At 32.7% G+C, this 23,554-nt stretch overlaps 1 pseudogene across 1 annotated transcript in view; it reads left to right on the forward strand.

The window, feature by feature from the left end:
* Window positions 1–23,554, forward strand: part of LOC145789380 (putative complex I intermediate-associated protein 30) — a 238,969-nt pseudogene that overhangs the window by 213,570 nt on the left and 1,845 nt on the right. Inside the window, exons 3-7 of the transcript XR_014330005.1 lie at window positions 17,322–17,393; window positions 19,958–20,072; window positions 20,489–20,539; window positions 21,953–22,044; window positions 23,466–23,546. The product of XR_014330005.1 is annotated as a putative complex I intermediate-associated protein 30 (transcript). The remainder of the gene's footprint in view (window positions 1–17,321; window positions 17,394–19,957; window positions 20,073–20,488; window positions 20,540–21,952; window positions 22,045–23,465; window positions 23,547–23,554) is intronic.

Here is a 23,554-nt window from a genome sequence, read left to right on the forward strand (position 1 = left end):
TAAATGAAGGTATGTTTTGTCATTTTGAAGTTTAAAGTTTAAATGCGTTGGATTTTATTTATGAGTTGAGAATCCTTTTATTTCATGATGCAAGTGATGGGATCGTGCATGATTAATTTATTTTGTTAATTCATTATTTTTAGTTGATGCGTTTGATATGCATGTATGATATCAACTCAAGTTATTTCTTAACAAATAATTTCAAGTGATTTGGAATGATAAATTGTTATGTCGACTTTGGACATAAGCAGGTTAATTTAAATATTTCTAATCAATTTTGAATGGGTGTTTAAACACCAGAGAAATTTAAACATGTAGATGTATGTAATTATATCGGTCCGTTTAATTGGGAAGTAATTTAAAAAATCTTTTATGTTGATTATTGAATTATGTGACATGAGATGTCATTAATAATTATTTTACTTGCGTAGTAGAATTTGTTAAACCATGAACCATTTTATTAATATGGGGGTGTATCTCTTGCATTAGTTGAGATAATTTATTTTTCTTCTGTCACAAATATTTTTATGATAGTGACATTTATTTGTTATTGAGTTGCAAGAATGTATACAATCAAATGTGTTTTTGAATTGTTTGATTCTTAGGCAAAATTTTTTATGAGGATATGATTTTGTCAAAACATTAATTCTGACTTGAGTAATCATAATTATTTTGGTTTTTTCTTGGATTTTTTTTTTTAAAATTCATTGATTTATATTAAAAGTGATAGGGGTGGTGAATATGATGCACCATTAAATGAATTTTGTGCACAACATGGCATTATTCACCAAACTACAGCCCCTTATTCTCCACAGCAAAATGGAATTGCTGAAAGGAAGAATAGAACCCTAAAGAAATGATGAATGCCATGTTACTAAGGCCTCGTTTGGCAAGAGGCTATTTTAGCCAATTAGCCAAAAAGTTACTAAATTAGCCAAAAAGCCAACAACCCATACCAAAAAGTCAAAGATTCTCTTTTCTCTCTACTTTTTGCACATCTTTTCGTAATTAGCCAAAAAGTCATCCCAAACATACAAGTTTTTTTTACCTACCTTTTTAGCCAAATAGCCAAAAAGTTACTAAATTAGCCTGTTCCCAAACGAGGCCTAAGTTCAGGTTTACCACAGAACTTGTGGGGGGAAGCAATATTGTCTGCTAATTATGTTCTTAATAGAATACCCCACAAAAAAACCAACAGCACTCCTTATGAATTGTGGAAAGGTCGACCGCCTTCCTACAAATACTTAAAAGTGTGGGGGTGTTTGGCAAAAGTTGAAATTCCTGTTCCTAAAAAGACTAAGATTGGACCAAAAACAGTAGACTGTGTGTTTATTGGTTATGCTCAGAATAGTAGTGCATATCGGTTTCTGACTTATAAATCAGAAATACCTGATATAAATGTGAACACTATTATAGAGTCAAGGAATGCTATGTTTTTTGAACATGTCTTTCCTTACAAGAAAGGACAGGACTTAAGTTCACAGAAAAGAACTTATGATTGTACACAAAGTCAAGAGACTAATGACAATCAAACACAAGAGACTAGTAATAGTCTCGACCAACAGGATTTAACTAATGATGAACCAAGACGAAGTAAGAGAGCAAGAACATCAAAATCCTTTGGTCCAGATTTTCTAACATACTTGTTAGAAAATGAACCTCAAAGCTTTAAGGCAGTAATGACAGGTCCTGAAGCACCTTTGTGGAAAGAGGCTGTTAATAATGAAATTGAATCCATTATGCAAAATCATACTTGGGAATTGGTGGATCTTCCACCAGGTTCTAAACCTCTTGGATATAAATGGATATTCAAGAGAAAAATAAAAACAGATGGTTCAATTGACAAGTATAAAGCAAGACTTGTAGTTAAAGGTTACAGACAAAAAGAAGGTCTGGACTATTTTGACACATATTCCCCTGTGACAAGAATAACATCCATTCGCATGCTTATTTCTATAGCAGCGTTGTTTAATTTAGAAATACATCAAATGGATGTTAAGACAACTTTCTTAAACGGTGATCTAAATGAAGAGATCTATATGGAACAACCCGAAGGGTTTGTAGTATCAGGGCAAGAAAAGAAAGTTTGTCGACTTGTAAAATCCCTTTATGGATTAAAACAAGAACCTAAGCACTGGCATGAAAGATTTGATCATGCAATGCTTACTAATGGGTTTAAGATAAACGAATGTGACAAATGCGTCTATGTTAAAAACACTAACCAAGGATATGTCATAGTTTGTCTTTATGTGGATAACATGCTTATCATTGGAAGCAGTCAAAACATGATCAAATCAACTAAGCAGATGCTTAACAAAAGATTTGATATGAAAGATATGGGGGTCGTAGATGTTATATTAGGAATGAAAATTACTAAAACATCTGACGGATATGCATTATCTCAATCTCATTATATTGAGAAAATTCTTGATAAATTTATCAAGGATGATTTAAATTTAGCTAGAACACCTGTAGAAATCAGTCTTTATTTATCAAAAAATAAAGGTGATGCAGTGTCTCAGTTAAAATACTCCCAAATCATTGGAAGCCTAATGTACCTAATGAATTGTACTCGTCCTGATATAGCTTATGCTATCAGTAAATTGAGTAGGTACACTAGTAACCCTGGAGAAGACCATTGGAAAGCGATCATTCGGGTTCTTAGATATCTAAGATTTACTCGTGATCATGGTTTGAACTTTACTCGATATCCAGCAGTACTCGAAGGTTATTGTGATGCCAATTGGATATCGGATACTAAAGATTCAAAATCCACTAGTGGATATGTCTTTACTCTAGGAGGCGCTGTTGTTTCTTGGAAGTCCACGAAACAAACTTGCATCGCACGATCCACAATGGAATCCGAGTTCATTGCTTTAGACAAAGCAGGTGAAGAAGCAGAATGGCTTCGTCACTTCTTAGAAGACATTCCAATGTGGCCAAAACCTGTGCCAGCTATTTGCATTCATTGCGATAGTCAATCTGCAATAGGCAGGGCACAGAATCACATGTATAACGGTAAGTCACGACATATTCGTCGTCGACATAATACCGTAAGGCAATTGTTGTCAAACGGAATAATCTCAATAGATTATATAAAATCTAAAGAGAATATTGCGGATCCGTTAACAAAAGGCTTGACAAAAGAGCTAGTGTATAGTTCATCGAAGGGGATGGGATTAAAGTCTATTACATAAGAGTCGTCATAATGGTAACCCTACTTATATGATTGGAGATCCCAAGAACTAAGTTCAAAGGGACAACAAAGTTATGTATGGCTCACCAGAAATCACCAAGGGATTAAAAATTCCCTACCCATTCCTATGGTGAGAGTGATATCTGCAACATATGTTGTATGCAGGGGTATAAGGATAAGCTTTGCTTTTAATGATTACTTATATCTTGATTAAAGTATAAAATCAAGACGAGTATAAGGAGATACTCACAATAAGAATCACCTATATGAGTGTTGAACTGGGGCCGGTTCTATGAGAATGAAAAGGCTAAATTCTCTAGAAACACTTATGAAAACCAGGCGCGTTCAAGGCCAAAATGAACACAACAGTGAGAACCATGATGTGTTAGAAGATATTTTGTGTGAAATCTATTGTCTTGGCTTACACAAACGGCTGAACAATTCAAGGCATCGCGTCCATTGGTTAGCCAGTAAGTCCGATAGGTTATCACTAGGGAAGGTTCAAGGCCGAAAACTACCTATCCTGATGCAAGATATTTTCGACTTATACTCTTTCGTTAAAGTCTGCATATTGTTGCATTTCCGTTGTCATCAAATTCCATTCATGTGGGGGATTGTTGGAAATGGTAGAAAAATTCTGGGTAAAACCAGAATTTTTTCTCAAGTTTGGTCTATTTTTTAGGTGGGCCCCGAGTGTCGATTTACTCGGGTCAAAGTGGTAACGCGTTCTATGCCGCGTTGTGATTCACGTGGTATATTTGGTTACTCAAAACCATTACCGAGTGAATGGGAAATTGAAACCAAAGTGTGCTCCATGGAAATGGAGTTTTGGTGGAAATTCCTTAAGATTGTAAATTGGCTTGTCCCACATTGATTTGGTGGGAAGTTTTGAAAGGGTTTATAAGACTTGGGTGAGATACTTGGGGTGTGCCCCAAGGGGTACCCAAGTGTTTTAGAAGGAGAGGTTATGGGCAAAATGGGCTAGACCCATTGGACCCAAAAATCACCACACACGCGCGCGCGCCGCCGCCGTCCGTCTGGTCGGGCGGGCTGGGCCTGGGCGCGGGTGTGTGGTTGGGTTGGGCTTCTAATCTTTTTGGGCCAAAAACATTTGAATTTAATTTTATTTTTTGGTAAAATAAAATCCAGAATTCAAATTAAACTAATTTGGATTTTCTGTACATCCAAACAGGGCCCTTCCCGTTTTCAAACAGAAATAAACTAGTTTGGAATTAGTGCACCCCCAAAGAGGGCCCTTCCCGTTTTTGCTATCTGTTTGAATTGTTAACAGATTCAAATCTGTTTGAATTCAAAACCAACAGGTATCATACCTGTTCAATTTAAAACCAAGAGCCACCTTTACATCTATAAATAGGACCACCCTCATTTGATGTTATTCATTCGAAAATTTCGATTTTCACCTCTGCTAATTATATTTTTCATCTTGCTGCATTTTATTTCTGAAAGAAAGAGTGTAAGCACTTAGTGTGTTCGTAAAGCAAACAATTTGTAGTGCTGCTATTGTTTGTGGTAGATCATTTCATCTTGGGAGATAGACGTCCAAATTCTGAAAGCACCGTGGAGAGGACGAATTTGTCTTAAGGACACAGTGTCAAACACTGGACTTGATCAGAAAATAATTCGAACAAATTAAATCAAGTAAGTTATTTAAATTATTTTCAGTGTTGTTTTTATTTATTAAAATCAGATTTAAATTTTGTTTTTGTAACAAAATAAAATCTGTTTTTTATTTATTTATTTTTATTTCGAGTTTGATTTTTGTAATCAAACAAATTCTCTCATTTTCTTTATTTCTTTAAATTCTAATTGTTGTTATGTACACAATAGAATTAAACCTTTTAAATACAGTGAAGATTGTCCTACAAAGACCTCACCAAATAGATGAACCAAAATCTTCAGAACCAGAGTTGTAGAAGATCCAAAATAACGAACCAAATCAACACCGAAAACGAAGCAAAGAACCACCCAAATTAATTCCACTGTTCACATACCCAAATAATTGATTTCACCAAAGTAGAGTATGTAGCAGCCGTTCTCTTCACCTCGGGATGAGCAAAAAACAAACCCTAAAAATATTATGAATCTAGAGTTTATTATCAAACCTTAGCTGTTTACAAATTGGATTGTGTCTCCACAAATTAAATATAATATATAAAAATACATTATAATTAATACTAAACCAAATTAAACTCTTTTTCTAAAACCAATTGAGTCCCACACTCCAATAAGGAGGTATACCCAACAATTTCTTCATCCATTCTCAAAGGATGAATCTTCAAATTCAGGGGTGGATGATGCTGTATGCCCCATCTGCCTAGCCAGCCCAAATATTCCATTTCTAGCTCTCCCCTGTCAGCACAGGTACATTCCTTATACTTTCATTTCTCTATTGACCATAATTACTTCATACATGCAAATCACTTATAATCGAAAGCCCAAATGGCGTGGATCAAAATGTTTTAAATCCTCTCAAAACAGTCATCGGACTGCTTGTGGTGGGCAGTTCTCTCACTTATCCTGTTTCATTGTGCATTCCATTGATACAAATATATGGTAGAAGAACGGTTCAAGAATTTTACCAGAATATGTTTAGTAATTACTCTATTAAGAATCTCATGCAATTTTGCAATATTTAAATCTTTTATTTGAAATTATGAAAGGAGTGCTTACAGACCTAACCTTTGGCATTATTTGTGAATTGGCTGTTCTCAAACTCAAACCCCCCTTTTCTATGAATTATAAAGCCCCTTGCGCTCCATTTGTTTCTACGGAAAATATTTTTTGAAAAATGTTTTTTTGCATTTTCTAGCGCTTGGTACAATAGAAAATGAAGTCAATGGAAAAAGTTTTCCATGCAGGAAATTTTTTCCCCCTTTGAAAAGTAGAAAGGTTTTCTAGAACAAAATCTTACTAATGCCACCACACCACCACCACCTCCTCCTTTGAATTTATTTTTTAGTTTTAGGGTTTAGTTTAGTCTTTTAGTTTGTTCCATATGTCCTACATCACCACCACCACCCCCGCTAGTACAACCACTTGTACATTAGTTTGAAGGTCACAACCATAGATAGGAAAATGTTTTGTTTTTTACTGAAAACATTTTCCAGAAAAAGTTTTTCTAAAATGTTTGCCACTGAAACAAATGGAGTGTTAATATTTGGAACAATGGCTTAGAGGGCATCTGGGTAGATGTTGGGCTGGTCTGCTTATCTGTAACCTGGAACAGTTTCAGCCTCATGTTTCAGTCTAGGTTTCAAGATACGGGATCAAAGTTTTGTAAATAATGTGATTTCATTATAGCACATGCACATCACTGTAAGCCCTCGTGTGTATGTTTTGGGGAGGATCTATATGGTAACGAATGTTTTAGAACAACAGTTCCATGTCAGCTTGGTTCAATGAAAAGCTTAATATGGTTTCTTGCTTAAAAACTTAATGTGGTTTCCTTGTTGGCAGCTACTGTTATTACTGCCTTCCTTGTTGTTAAAATTTATAATTAGTGACTTTTTTTATGACGGATTTTTTAAACTGTAGCTGAATGTTAAAAATTAGTGATTTTTTTTGTGATGATTTTTTAAAATTATCGTTAAAATTTATAATTAGTAACATTTTTTGTCATATAATTTTCAAATTGTCACTAAAAATTAATAAATAGTGTTGTTTTTAAATAGTATTTGATGGAAAATTCAATTAATTACTATAGGACTTATTGAATAATAAGTCTATTTATTAAGGCATACCAGTAAGCCTTCCTAAATATAATAGATGCAATGACACTCAAATTTCTTAGCAATTTTCATAATCAATCAATTTTCTAAATGTATTTAGAAGTGTTGATTCCGCTAGAAAAAGCTAAACTAATTATAAAGATATTCTTTAAAATTTTTATTAATGAGTTTAATTTGACTGGTTCATAATAATTTTGGAACTTCTTAAAATATAAAAATAAACTATGGTTTAATGTTAATAAACTTATGTAGAACCCTCAATTCATACTATGGTTTTTGCTTCAACTGAAAGATAATTTTTTTTATAAATATCTCCAATTTATAACATGAGTTTATAAATTAAATTGCAAAGGTTTAATTACTGGCAAAAAAAACTATCATAAATATTATAGCAAAAACTAATGATTAAATGAAACATTTGTTCTTATATTTTTATAAACACAAAAAAAAATTAAAATTAAAACATTGTCTATGTTTATGCATAATATTTTGAAAATAGAATTTATTTCTAAAAAAAATTAAAACTAAATATTTTTAATATAAAGAATTCAAAAATACAATAGTGTAATATATCCATATGTATATAAACATTACCATATCGATAATAAATCAGCAAAAATAAATGTGCTTTGAAATTAATAATAACAATTCAAAATTTAATGTACTTTCTAAATTGAATTGATTTGATGATTATTACCTTATGAACTAAATAATTAATTATTAATTATATTTAAAATGTAATAACTAATAATTGAATGACATGTGTATTTATGTATTTTAAAAATTAAAAAAATTGTATTGAAAGTTTCAAGCTCAAAGATCTCACAACGTTTTTACTTATATTATACTAGTGGTAACTCGTGCTACGTACGAAACTTTATAAATTAAAAAAAAAATCATTATAAATATATTGAAGTAATTTAATATTTTGCCTTGTGATATACATAAAATTTATAAATTAATTTTATGTTTATAACTTTTTAAATATATATATTTATATATACAAATCTATTTAGTGCAATTTTGATAATTTGTAATAAAAAAAAGTTAAACCTAATTAAATGAGGTTAATAACCATAGTGTATGAGAGAAATTGAAAATGATGTTGCAGTAACTATAAGAAAAATCATAAAGATTTGTGAGTCAGGAGAAGTCAATATATGCTGAGGTTAAATTTTTTTTTTTAAATCAAAAAATTAGAAAATTAAGATTGGGATGTTGAAGGTCCTCTACAAGGCTTGTGGGTTAGAAACCCTCTTTTCCTTATATAATATATAGATAAATACTAGCAGACCACACACACAATGCGTGTGCAATCTATATTATATATTAAGGAAAATGGAATTTCTAATGAGAAGAGATGTGAGAGCTCTAATATATCATGCTAAATTCTTAATTTTCTTAATTTTAGATAATTAAAAAAATCTCCATTGATTAACTTCCATTTAACAATATAAAAAATAAAACTCTAATTACACCATGATTTATGACTTCTAAAAGGAAAATATACTAAGGCTAAGTTTGACATTTCGTAAAAAAGTTAAAAAGTTACTATCCTATTTAAATGATATCATCTTATTTAAATCACATCACTTATCTACCACATCACTTCAAACCTAACCCAAATTTCATAAATCGTCGAAAAAAGCACTTATTTAGAACATCACAAACAATCCCATGTTGGGCAAGTTGAAAAAAAGTCAAAAAGTCAAAAAGCTACTCAAAAAGTTAAAAAGTTATCACTATTCATCAAAAGTCAAAAAGTACAACTGCACAACTCTCAACTCTTTTTAAAATGCATATTTATGTTGCTATTAAATATATGAAGCAATTTACCATAATAGAAAAATAACGATGTCAAATTTTAAATATTCAAAAATTAACTATTTTGTGCGCATATATTTGTAACTTTTCATACACATGAATTTTTATTTTTTTTTAGAATAAATTTTCAAATCTCTTATTCTCACGCCTAAAAAAAAAAATTGCAAATTGTAAAAAGCTTGAGTAACACACAAAATTAAAAATAATAAAATATTTTAAAAAATTATTATAAATTTCATCTGCATTATATCTATCTATAACCAAAAAAAAAAAAACCTTATTAGAGTTCTAAAATGACATTCTGTTGATAAGCCTATTGAGAGCTCCAAAATACTATACCTAATTTATTGAATTTTTTTTTTTTTTTTGTAAATTTTAAACAATTTAAAAAATTCTATTAGCTAATTATTTCAAGTATAAAATTTATACAAATTTTTTTTAAAAAAAAATTCATTGAATACAATAAAATAAGATAATGTATTGAATTTTTGTATTTTTGTATTTGTTTTATTTGGTGAATTTAAAAAAAAATCACAAACTATTATACTTCTTAAGTGTATCTAGATTAGGTGTATTTAAAAAATAACAAAAAAAAATTGCTTACAATAAAAAACTTCAGTAAGAATTAAAAAAAGAAAAGAAAAATAAAAATAAAAAACTCAATTTTTTGTGAGTTAAACCAAAGAACTTTGAAATGACATTAACAAAATATTTGTATTATTTTATTATTTTATATGTATAAAGGTTAAAAGATAAATATGTCATTTTAATTTAATAAGGAATAAGTGTAATTTTTCAAATATGAGGAGGAATCTGTATATTATATAAGGAAAAATGGGTTTCTAATTCACACAAGCCTGGTGAGAGTTTTAATATCTCAATCTTAATTTTTTAATTTTTTAATTTAAAAAAAAAAAACATCATTACTTATTGACTTCTTCCAAATTTTTTGACTTCTCTCATACACACCATTTTCAACTTCTCCCATACCTATTTAATTATTTTGGAAATAATAATTATACCTTAATTTATGGATTTCAAATGGAAAGATAACAAAAATATTTTATAATCTCTCCATTCTAATTTCTCGCATTAATTTCCAAAAGAAATTATTAAACGGTGGTACTACATGCATCAATTAGTGTACTAACTAGTATACTAACACTAGTTATAATATTATTATTGGCCCCACACATTAATTACATTACAAATACCGAAAATCTCTTATATTATGTCACAACATCAATTGGTACACTAGTTGATACACGAATTAGTACACTAGTTGGTACACGAATTGGTACATATAACATTATTCAATATTAAAACTTGCATTTCTTTCTCTCATTCAAAAAATCAAATAATATTTTTCATGAGAATTGTGCGTATCTATCTATATCTTATATATTATATTATAACATGACAAAAAAAAAAAAAAATCAGATATACAAACAGATAAAATTAGTAAATATGATTTTTATTTATTCAGTTAAAATCTTTTTTTTACCTCTCAATATCCAATTTTAAATTTTAAAAATCTTTAAAGTCTTACTAAATAAATCTAATTTGAAAATTTCTCATACCATCATACTTTAAATCAATAAAATTCACATGTCTATCGCATATCTAACTCACATCATAACTTACCTAAATAACAATAAAGAAGATAACAAAAATATTTAATAATCTCTCCATTCTAATTTCTCTCATTGATTTCCAGATGAAAATATTAAAATTTGCATTCCTTTTCTCTTCCTCAAAAAATCAGATAATATTTTTCATGAGAATTGTGCGTATCTATCTATATCTTATATATTATATTATATTATAATATAACATAACCCAAAAAAAAAAAATCAGATATATAAATAGATAAAATTAATAAATATGATTTTTATTTATTCAGTTAAAATCTTTTTTTTTGCCTCTCAATATCCAATTTTAAAATTTTAAAATGTTTAAAGTCTTACTAAACAAATCTAATTTGAAAATATCTCATACCATCATACTTTAAATTAATAAACCTCACATGTCTATCACATATCTAACTCACATCATAACTTACCCAAATAATAATAAAGAAGATAAGAATTAAATTAAATTAAATTAAAAACCATAGATAAATTAAATTAAAAACAATAGAAACCCACAATACCATCTTAAATAAATTGAAAAAAAAAAACAAATATAAACCACACAAAAATAAAGTAGATAAGAATTTAGATATAGATCTCAAAAAGATATAACTATATCTAAATTTGAATTATAATTATCAATTTTTTTTGATGTATATTTATCAACATTTTAAATCGCTTAATGGGACAAATTAATCAATTTTCAAGTCTTATTTAAAGAATAATTTGATTAATCATCCAAACTCCTAAACTTCGCGGGCACTGGCGGAGGAACTGACAGATTAGGTGAGGCGAGGTCTAACTTGTTGGGGGGGAATATCCTACCACTACATAAATTTATTTGTTTTTAATTTTATTTTTTTCTGTGTGTTTCTTTTTCTCTGTTGTTGGTTTGGTTTTGGTTTCGGTTTTAGTAACATTTATGTGTTTGTTTATAGGTTTATATGGTAGAGAAGAATTATTGGTGATGATGGTTGCAATCAAAGTATTTATGCCCATTCTGTGCTAAGGATTTTGATCAGATTTTATTTTTTTCAATGAAAACAGTAAAATTGAAGTAAAAAATTGCGTATCGAATTTTTTATTATAGAAAATGTGAAAATTTATTGGGAATTCAATATTGTATTATAACATTAGATTTTTGTATAACTAGGTACATTTAAAACTTTCAAATATCATTGTATTTTTTATTTTTATCCTTTTTTTATCCTATTATACTATTACTGCTATTTGTTAGGTTGTTAATCATAATTCAATTAATTGAAAATGAAAGCTTATTATAACTTTTCATATATATTAATTAATTTTTTATCGCTATATTTGTACATAATAGCATAATAGGGATAAGCTCCAAATATAATTTATATTTTTTTATATGATTAAAATAGTCCATCTTAAAATAGTATATAGATGAGTTAGATGGTTTCTTTTATCCCAAAAAACCCAATCTAATTTTTTTATATATACTTTTTAATTTTTTAAATTGAAAAATTAGTTGTTTGTATCCACAAAACAAAATTGATAAACACATACCCAAAAACAACATATTTGTTTCATTTTTTCTTTTATTTATTTATTTTTTTAATAGGTAGGATATTTATAAATGAAAAATATTTGACAACTCAATTTTTTTTCATAATCCGACTTATAATGACGTGGTCATAAATGTCCATTTATATTCAAATATGAGAAGAGAATTAATCAAATTATACATTTCAACCAATCATATACGCAAACTTTTACTATTTCAAGATGTTATTTCACTATAATTATAATTAAGAGAATCTTCAACCCTTAATATTTTTTTTATCGAATTATAATTTTATAAAAATTTAAAAAGATGAAGCGTTGGAAATTATTATTTTTTTCATCAAAATTGATGAAAAGAAAAAAAAATTGGAAAAAAAAATGAATTCTTTTAAAAATTGATAAAAATTGAATGAAAAAAGTTAAATTAATTCATATCTAATTTTTATTTTTTATTCAAATTTAAAATCAAATTAGATAAATAAAATTAAAAGAAAATGATGAAATCTTGTAAATATTCTAAAACCTTCTTATTTTTAAAGACTAGAAATCCGTGTGCATATTATATTCATATTGCATTTTTAGTTATAAAATTAAAACCAAAAGAAATGTAACTTAAATTATTGAATTAATAATAAAAATATCATATCAATTATTATTAAATATTATTTCACTTCACATTTAATAATAAATTGTATATTTTTCTTAATTATAACTTTTAAATTTATATATTTTCATAATAAGAAGAGACATATCATAACTCACGTAACCTCATTTAATTAGATTTAACTTTTTATATTTATTACAAATTATCAAAATTACACTAAATATATATATATATATATATTTTAATTTTTTAAACTAATAATTTAAAAAGTTATAAATATAAAAATTAACATATAAATTTCATGTATAATACAAGACAAAATATTAAATTACTTCAATATATTTATAATAATTTTTTTATTAAAATTTATAAAGTCTCCTGCATAGCACGGGTTACTATTAGTATGTATTAAATGAAAACCTTAAGGTGTCAGTGTAAATTGTAATCGATGATACCATATGCATTAATTAATATGCATACTAGTGTACCAATTAATGTTATGATATTATTATTGACCATATTTATTATACAAGTTACAAATACTCAAAACTATAAAAATGATGTTGCATCATCAACTATTAGTAATGGGAGCTTTTTTGATAAATCCATTTTCTAAGAGCTTTATTCCATCCAATCCATATTCTTTTTGACTATTCCATTAGATCCTATTTGAGATAAGAAGATCAAAATACCCTTTTCATCTACTTATGTTCTATTTAGTTCACATTATTTTCTTATATTTCAATAAGTCCTATGGGTGACATAATTACCAAAATACCCCTAATGTGAATGTTCACAGCATCAATGTGAATGTTCATATTGTTAATGTGTAGGGACCCGGCCCATGTCGATCCTCGCGGGTGCCCGAAAAAATTCGAGTCGGGCCAGGCCGGCCCACGGGTCAAAAAATTAGGCCCAAGCCCTAGCCCTGGCACAGTGTTATTCGGACTTTGGGTGGGCCGGTGTGTCGAGCCTTGGGTCAGGCCGGTGGGCCTGGGCCTAACCTCGGGCTTGGGCGGGCCTGGCCATTTTTTTTTAATTCTTTTTAATTTTTTCTAGCAAAATTTTATTATTTTTCACAAAAAAAGACACTAGGCCTCTGGCGGGCCGGGCCTCGGACCGAGCCTTAAATAGGCCTTAAACGGACCGATGAGCCAAGCCGGGCTTCAAAGTGATGGCCCAGGCCCTAGCCTAGGGTCTCGGACTAGGCTCGTGCCGGGGCCCAAACGAGCCTGCCTTGGGCTGCGGGCAGGCTTCGGGCAGCCCACATTCTTTTTGACTATTCCATTAGGTCCTATTTGAGGTAAGAAGACCAAAATACTCATTTCATCTACTTATATTCTGTGTAGTCCACATTATTTTCTTATATTTCAATAAGTCCTATGGGTGACATAATTACCAAAATACCCCTAATGTGAATGTTCACACCGTCAATGTGAATGTTCATACTGTCAATGTGAATGTTCATATCGTCAATGTGTAGGGGCCCGGCCCATGTCGAGTCTCGTGAATGTCCGAAAAAATTCGGGCCAGGTCGGGTCGGGCTGGCCCACGGACCAAAAATTTAAGGCCAGGCCCTAGTCCTGGCACAAGGGTATTCGAACTTTGGGCGGCCCGGCGGGTCGAGCCTCGGGTCGGGCCGATAGGCTTGGGCCTAGCCTCTGGGTTGTGTCGGGCTTGGGCGGGCCTAGACATTTTTTTTAATTCTTTTTAATTTTTTCTGCCAAAATTTTATTATTTTCTATAAAAAGGACACCAGGCCTCGGCGCGGGCCGGGCCTCGGACCGAGCCTTGAATGGGCCTTAACCGGGCCGATAGGCCGGGTCGGGTTTCAAAATGATGGCCCAGGCCCTAGCCTAGGGTCTCGGATTAGGCTCGAGCCTGGGCCCAAACGAGCCTTTCCCGGGCCGCGGGCAGGTTTCGGGCAGCCTACGTTCTTTTTGACTATTCCATTAAGTCCTATTTAAGGTAAGAAGACCAAAATACCATTTTCATCTACTTATATTCTATTTAGTTCACATTATTTTCTTATGTTTCAATAAGTCCTACGGGAGACATAATTACCAAAATACCCATAATGTGAATGTTCACATCGTCAATGTGAATGTTCATATCATCAATGCGAAGAGGCCCGGGCCGGCCCATATCGAGTCTCGTAGGTGTCTGAAAAAATACGAGCCAGACCGGGTCGGCCCACGGGCCAAAAAAATTAGGCCCAGGCCCTAGTCCTGGCACAAGGGTATTCAGGCTTTGTATGGGGCGATAGATCGAGCCTCGGGTCGGACCGGTGGGCCTGGGCCTAGCCTCGAGCTTAGGTCGGGTTTGGGCGAGCCTGGCCATTTTTTTTTAATTCTTTTTAATTTTTTCTACCAAAATTTTATTATTTTCCACAAAAAAAGACATTGCGCCTCGGGCGGGCTGGGCTTCGGACCGAGCTTTGAATGGGCCTTAAGCAGGCCGATGGGCCGGGCTGAGCTTCAAAATGATGACCTAGGCCCTAGCCTAGGGTCTCGGACATGCTCGGGCCCGGACCTAAATGAGTCTGCCCCGGGCCGTGGGCGGGCTTTGGGCAGCCCACGGGCTGCGGGCCAATTCTACATTCCTATCAATATGCATGTTAACATGTCAATGTGAATATTCACATTGTCAAAGGGCCGGGCCGGGCCGGGCGAGCTTTGGGCAGCGGGCCAATTTTACACTCTTATCAATGTGAATGTTAGCATGTCAATGTGAATATTCACATTGTCAAGGGGCGGAGTCGGGCCCGCCCTGGGCCGCTGGTCAATTTTATACTCCTATCAATATTAATGTTAACATATCAATGTGAATATTCACATTGTCAACAGGTCGGACCGGGCCCGCCTTGGCCGCCCATGGGCCGTGGATGGGTTTCGGGCAGCCACGGGGCGCGCGACTAATTTTACACTCCTATCAATGTGAATGTTAACATGTCAATGTGAATATTCACATTGTCAATGGGCCGGGCCAGGCCCGCCCCGGGCCGTGGGATGGCTTTTGGCCGCGCATGGGCTGCGGGCCAATTTTATACTCTTATTAATGTGAATGTTAACATGTCAATGTGAATATTCACGTTATCAACGGCCCGGACCGGGCCCGCCCCAGGCCGTCCATGGGCCACGAGCGAGTTTCGCGCCGCCACGGGACGCGGGCCAATTTTACACTCCTATTAATGTGAATGTTAACATGTCAATGTGAATATTCACATTGTCAACGGCCCGGGCCCACCCCAGCTCGCGGGCAGGTTTCGGGCCGCCCACGGTCCAATTTTACATTCCTACCAATGTGAATTTTAAAATATGAATGTTCACATTATAAAATTGCTAACCGTTCAAAAAATATTTATAAGGGTATCAAAATTAAATATAAGGGCATAAGTGTCCAAGAAAATAGTGTAAATCAAGAAAAAAGTTTTATGCAATAAAACTATACATACATGAGACTAAATGAGTTAAAAAATTCTTTCATGGACTTCTTGACTTAAAACACTTTTAAATGAGATTTATCAATAATAATCACATTAGTAATTAGTACATATAAAATTATTCAATTGTAATTTACCCAATTTTTTTACATAATTTAATTCTATTCGGGGGAAAAATAAAAAAAATCAAAATCCACATCCGTTTTTCTTTTTCCCCTTATTCTCCGTCTCGCCCTATCCACTGCCTCCGCACTACACCACCGCCTCAGCCACTCCCTCACTCGACACTGTTGCTCCACCTCATGTGGCACACTCTTTACTCTCTCTCTCTCTCTCTCTCCTTTGTTGATTTGTGTTGCTTTCTTCTTGCAATTGTATTTGTATATGATCCTTTGGATCCCCAATCCTCCAAATCCAAGGCTGGTCGCTGATATGTGTTAGGGAAAATTTGATCCTGCTAGTCTCAGGTTTCTAATTGTTAGATTGCTTAAAGTAGTTCAGGATTTCTTGCTTTTCCTTTGATTTTTTGTTACTTATTATTATTTCTTTTAAAAGCACACAACTCACCCCTACTGCTTTCTACTTGCTTCTAAGAGTTGTGTGATCTTTCCAGCTGATTTTCTTTTGAGTTGATGTTTATTGGTTTTCAATTTGATGTTCATAGAATTTGTTTTTCTTGTCTTTGTTTGGATGCTGTTTGCACTTCTTGTTGTTTTTTCTTTCCTTTTATATTTTCCCAGATTAAAATTATAGTTTCCTTCTATTCTATTGTTCCTCTTGGTTTTCTATTAAATTAATGTTGTTGTTGTTGTTGTTGTTTTTTTTTTTTTTTTTTTTAATTAATTTCAGATTGAGAAAAAAACAGTAGAGGACCACAAAACAGAACAGAAATATTGGAGTTTGTTTTCTCTTGCGTTTCAGGTTTAAAAAAAAAAATACAATGGTTTAGGGTTTTTATTGGCTGCATCTTGCTTTGAACAAATCTCATATATATATGCAGAGTGGGTTTGGGTTATTTCTTTGTGGGTCATGCATGAGAGAGACGGAAATGGTGGTGACTACGGCTAGTGGGTATTGTGCATTTGGTTAAAATAATTTTTTGGTTCTTAGAAGCGGCAAGTATATATGTAATTAGTTCAAGCCCACAGAGAAATTGACATTTTGTTGGAGTAATTACTCATATTGTGTCTTTAGCAAAATTATGTTGAAGCAATTGTGGGTGTCAGATCTTGCAAAGAATGCTTTCTGTTTACAAGTTAACAGTTCCCTACAGCTTGCACTATCTTTAGGTTTTCATATCAACCATAGCTAAAGATCTAAAAAAGGCAGTTTGTGTATATTTTAGGAATTTTGGGGGGCAAGGGAGATGTCCAGGTTTCGTGCACTGTGGCAAGCTTCTCTTAATGCAACAAAGAGAGGTATGCCACTCAATAAACATGTTTTGAGTTTGCAGAACTGCTTTCTTGTTGTTAAGTTAATCTCTATCTGTCTGTTTGATATGTTTATTGGTTCTTTTCATTTTTATTTATTTATTTTTCTGTGTTTTTCTTTTAAAAAAAATAATAAAAAATAAAAAATTGTTGTGTAATTAAAATTATTATATGTTGTATTTTCTTACGGCATTTAGCTGGAATTCATATCAATGCATTGATGTTGGAAATCATACATCACATTTCTGATAAGTAGGCTGGTTCTGAAGTTTGATGTAAAGCTTCGCAAGTTTGTTAATCATTGATTAATTTGTGAAACAGGTAGTTGTAGAATTCATCACTAACCAATTTAATAAAATAATTATATGAAATTTCACTCACAAATAATTGAATAAAAAACCAGCCTTTGCATTTTGGAAATTTATGTAGTTAATAGTTGTTTCAGGGAAATCACATATTTGAGAAGTAAAGCAAATGAGTTCCTTTTCAATATTCCATATCATTTAAACGAGATGTCAGTGCTTCGTGCAATCAATTTTTTCTGGTTAATTATGTTGCATTATAAAAATTGCCCTTGATCAACTTTGTCAAGACTGATATTTAAGACTGAAAGATTCCATGTGGAACTCCTTTTGAGGTGGTGCTTAGTGAAAAAAAAAGGATTCCTTTTAAAGTTTCAACCTAAGTAGCACTGACACTTCTAAGAAGGTAACGTGCCATGTCCGACACTATGTTGGACACTGACACAACACAACACGACATTTATCTAAAACTTCCCAACACTTAGACACACATGAATGACATTACAAGTTTGAATAGAATAACTTGGAATCAAATGACAAAAAGAAAGTAATGTAAATTTATACCCGTTCTACCCCTTAATAAGACTTAAAGAATTATTATCTTTTATTTAAATATTCACATATAAGATATATAATAATTAGTATATCTTTTGCATGTGACCCCCATGTGTCAAGTCTACATTTTTTTGAAAATTTATGTGTTAGTGTGTCCGTGTCGTTCACGTGTATGCAAGGTTTTAAAAAGCGGCCGCAACCGTTACGTAACGCCGTTACGTAACGGTTTTGGTGGTTACCGCCACTCGTTACGGCCGCTTTTGCAGTGTGATTGAGACTTGCAGGTGTGTCGGCTGTAGCGGTTGCCGTAACGGTGTCGTAACGGTCGTAACGGTGCCGTAACAGCCGTAACGGTCTGTTACGCACTGTTACGTAATGGTTTCAAACTGTTTCTTTCAAAAAAACACAAAAAAAAAAGCTGAAAATGAGGGAAGAGGGATAGAGAGAAGAGGGAAAATAAAGGAGCAAGAGATAGAGAAAGAGAAGAGGGAAGATGAATAACATGTTATTGATTTGTTGAAGTTGTAAGATCTATGTTATTCTATTCAGCTGCTATCACTCAACCATTTTGATTGTGTGTCTATTTATATATTGTTTGAAAATAATAATAATAATAAGTGTGATCATTATTTATTTGGCTTGGTAAAAATATGTATATATATGTATATATTTAGGTTCTTATTTATTTTCTTACTTTTGTCATTATTTATCTTATATATAATAGTTAGTGATTGATTTTTTGTATAATATAAAGTCATTAATCATTAAAATAAAATGTAAAAAACTCAGTTTATAGTGATTTAAAAATATGAAATATATTGGATCATACTTAAAAATTTACAAAAATTGATCAATATTTATTTTTAACCAAATAAATATGATCATGGAAAAAAAATATGCGTATTGGTAAGTTTTTTTCAAATTGTGCGAAAAATAAAAAAATTCACGGTTCCGGTTACCGCAACCGTTACACTACGGCCTTTACACCCTCAACCGCAACCACAACCACAACCGCAACCGCGCCACCGCCACCGTTACGGCGACCGCAACCGCTTTTCAGAACCTTGGTTCTAACTGCAACAAAGAGCTGAAGGAAGCCACCCATGAGTCTTTCCTGAGAGTGTCGTGCTTGGTGTTGGTTGCAGGCTAGTAGTCTCATTTTTGCATTAAACACGGTATGGCCATCTTATCACTGGCTGCAATTGAGTAATAGAAGACATTTCCCAGTGGATGCAATGCTTCTTGGAATTTCATAAAATGAAAGGATCCCTCAAAAAGCACAAAGACACCTAACAACGGTTAGTTCTCAAGATGAGATTTTGTCCCTACATCTGATTATCCACATTCTTGAAAGGTATATATGTTCTGGGTTGGATATATCGAAACCAAGCATTGATTGCCGTATGATTTAAGTCTAAAAGTAAACTATTTGACTTTATTCCTTATGTTATAAATATCTTCTTCTCTTTTTTGGAACATGGAGTATGTTGAAACTTTACTAGGATCTTATAACTCATTTTATTGTTCTAAAATACCCAGACGAGGATTTGTATTGTATCTAAAGTTTGTTCACCTCTGCATCTCTTGAAGACAAATCCTTTTGTCAACATTATGATATCTGATGCCTCTTCCTTGTGTCTGTTCTTTTATGGATGACCTTCAGTCTGCCCTTCTTTTTCTGTTGTTAACTTGTGGCTCTCACATGGAATTTGGAAGACTTGATTCCTTCGAGCAAAAGATATATTTTCAATTTCAATTCAAAAGAAGAGCTAAAAAAGTGGCATCTGTATTCAGATTCTGAATATGGAGGTGTGTCTGGCTAAACTTTGATGCCTCTATTACATGAATGATTCATGATTGAGATATTGTACAACGTACACATCCAACCAACCAAAGGTTGTGGAGGAATCTGTAACTCACTTCATATCTTTTGTTGATTCCTTTTTCTTTTATAGTGGTGTTTGTATTAATTATGTACATGAGTAATATGATTCAATCTTATCCCGGATTTACTACACACTCTTTTAAGTAGAAAAATTCTTTTTCATTTTCTCCAGAAAGTATCTTGATTTACTCAACTGCATGGTTCTTTTTTTTTCCCCTTATTTTTTTAATTTTCCTGCATGAAGGCAATTCATGTATAGTTAGACATTGTGCAGTAATTGATTCTAAAGATTATTCAAAGTGGAGACTCCTTTTACTATCATTGATCGGTCACTCTTCAGGTTTGACCTCAGCGTCTTTGGAGATCAGAGATGCTGGAAATGAATTAAGAGGTAACTCTCAGTGGATATTACTCTATATGTCAGAGCACAGGTATCTGGAGATTAGAAAATATAGTTATTATCTTGTGACATTCCAAGGGGAATCTAAAATATCTATGTATGAGCATGAAACTATATTCCTTTTGGAAAATTTCCAGGAGAACATTTAGTTTATACCTTTTTATAGTGCTTCCTACTCTTTCATCCAAATTGAGGTTCTAAGTTTTTATTAAATGCAGATGGTATCTAGTTTTTTTTTTTTTTTAATCTGATCAGAAAACTCAACCTACTATCTGATGGTTGAGGAATCCCAGTTTAATCCATGCTAGAAATGGTTGAAATTAAAGTTAGAGTAAGTTCAAGATAAAAAATCTAGTTCCTTTCCTTCCTTGTCTTTTGTAGGAGTAGCCCTGGGTCTTCAACTATGCTACAACGGACTTTGGTATGGGTGTTGGGTATGCAAACTCGACAAAAAAGGGGTCGTATTTTTACATTTTTTGTTTATTTTATGAGATGAAATGGTGTTATATGTAACATACAATGTTTAAAAGGCATTTTACTCATTTTACAACAATTATACAATAATATGTACATATACTGATAGTGTTCAATACAAATATAATAAGTGTTCGATGGAATGTACCAGACATATCTCACACCCTTGTCCAATTGTTGAGGTCTGACATGGGTATTTGATTTATTTTGATGAGTCCATGTAACATAGGTCTTCCACTAATTTGAAACTTCCTAAAGCATTCTACGTATTTATATTGAGCTGTGATCAGGTTGCTACAAATCATGATATTTTTCTTGTATGTAGGGCTTCATTTGTGTGCACAATCTCTTACCTCTCTCTCTCTCTCTCTCTCTCTCTCTCTTTGAGGGAGTGGGGTAAGGAGGGTGCTGATCTTGTACATTCTTTGGTCAAAGGCCATACCTTAGTGCTGGTCCTAACAATCAATGATGTTTGAGAGGGGTACACTGGATATTGACTTGACCTTTGTCATAATACGCACAAAGTGGCTGCTATCATAATTGATCCCATCCTTGTGCTTGGTAGTGTTAGCGTTTAACCACTGCACCAAACATTGGCCCCTACATTGTTTGGTAGTTTTGATTTTTTTATTTAAATCAAATCCATGCGAGATATGTGGTTTTGGTTTTACTTTCTACTTATGCAAGTGCCATTTGGGTTGGGCATCTCTCAGACAACTTGGTGCAGCAAAAGCCTGTCTGATTTTAATATGGTTGCAGCAAATCAGCCGCCAAACCAACTTCTCCATGACTCAACCTGTGAAACGAGAAGCTTATAAACTGCAATGTGCACTTTAAACTTTGCATGATTCCCTAAATTTATGTTCTTTTACAACATTCGAACCTTGTTTTGACTTCTGAACTTTGATTGCTCTTGATGTTTTTGATTAGGGGTTTTCTCTGGAAAACTTTCTCTGGGTGTAGCTGAGGATTCAAAATGGAACATTTCCCAGAGTGGCTTTTGTGGTATGCGCTCAAAGAAGGTGATGTGATTGCCATCATTCTTAGGGATCAACAGTAAACGATTATAAATTTCTATTGCAGTTCTATTCCTGTTTGCATTTTCAACTATGTTCTGGAGTAGTATTACCAGAAAACACTAGTACACTAGAAATTATGTTTTGGAATGCACGTTTGAAAACATGGTACACTTTTGTTCCAAAATAGTAAATTTAGCTATCCAAATCAATTCCAAAAGTTTTTCCAATATATTTACTTAAGGTTTCCGTATAAGTAAAAATATAAAATATGATGAACTAAAATGGGTTAATTACATAGACCTCCCTTGAGGTTTTTGACAATTACAGAGACCTCCCCTAAGGTTTCTAAAATTACACTGACCTCCCTTGCTTTACTAACAATATACATGAACCTCCCCTCTAACAATACTATCCTTTTTTCACCATTGCAAATACCAAACACCTTTTCTTATCCCTAACACCAAACACACATCATCACTAACCATCACAACCAAACGCCTCCTTTCACCCCAAATTCTCTCTCTCTCTCTCTCTCTCTCAAGTGCTGCACCATCACTCCAATCCCACCCAAATCACTCACTCACTCACTTTGAAAACATCTTTAAATTCTTTTTTTTCTTTTATTCTTGTGGGTAGAAATCTTTGAATTCATTTACATGTATATCTAATCTGGTGGGATATGCATGATCTTTTGCATTTCATATTTCTTATGTGTGTATATATATTGTCTATATATATGAATGCAATATATATATATATATATATGTATGAACCTAATGATGGTGCTTAACCATAATTAAGCAAACATTTCTATGCTTGTGATATCTATGTGCGTCTCTAGGAGACTTTTGTTTAGGGAACTCCAAAGTCAGAACTCCTCAGGGCACTAACTACTCTGGACAAGTGGCAATGGGGTGGGGGTTGGGGAGTGAGGTGGTGATTTTACTATGGTAGGCACTAGGCACACAGATTGAATGTTGGAAGGGGTTTGATCAGGTTAGAGGTTGGTCTGTTGTCATATATAACGCAACCTATGATTTTCTTAGAATTTGAATGTATCAGTTCTGTCTCACCAACCACTCTCTTGGGAGCTGTGACATTTAAATTTTTCTCCTGTTGTTTTTTAAGCACAATGAAAGATTGGCTTTTTATCTGGGAGAGTTTTCCCCCTCCCTATGGTATGCAAGTTAAATGACTCAAATTCATGTCATGTATAAATTCATTTGTCTAATTTTAAGAAAATTAAATCATTTTTTATTTTATCAACAATTTGTTAATGGCTCATTTCCATAATGATTATATTTCATACTCCAAACATTGCATAGCATTAAATGGAATGATTTAATTTACATACGTGCAGTGCGGAACATTCCTCCTCCTCTCTGCTACCACAGTTTCTCTTTCCTAATCTGTGTTGTCTGCAGTTTGATGGCTTCATTGATTTGGATGCATATGACACCATAGCACTAAAAGTCAAAGGAGATGCAGGATGTTATATTTCTACTGTGAGCTT

Source organism: Camellia sinensis, chromosome 5 (assembly GCF_055761805.1).
Source record: "Camellia sinensis isolate YWXY chromosome 5, ASM5576180v1, whole genome shotgun sequence".
Lineage (NCBI taxonomy): Eukaryota > Viridiplantae > Streptophyta > Magnoliopsida > Ericales > Theaceae > Camellia > Camellia sinensis.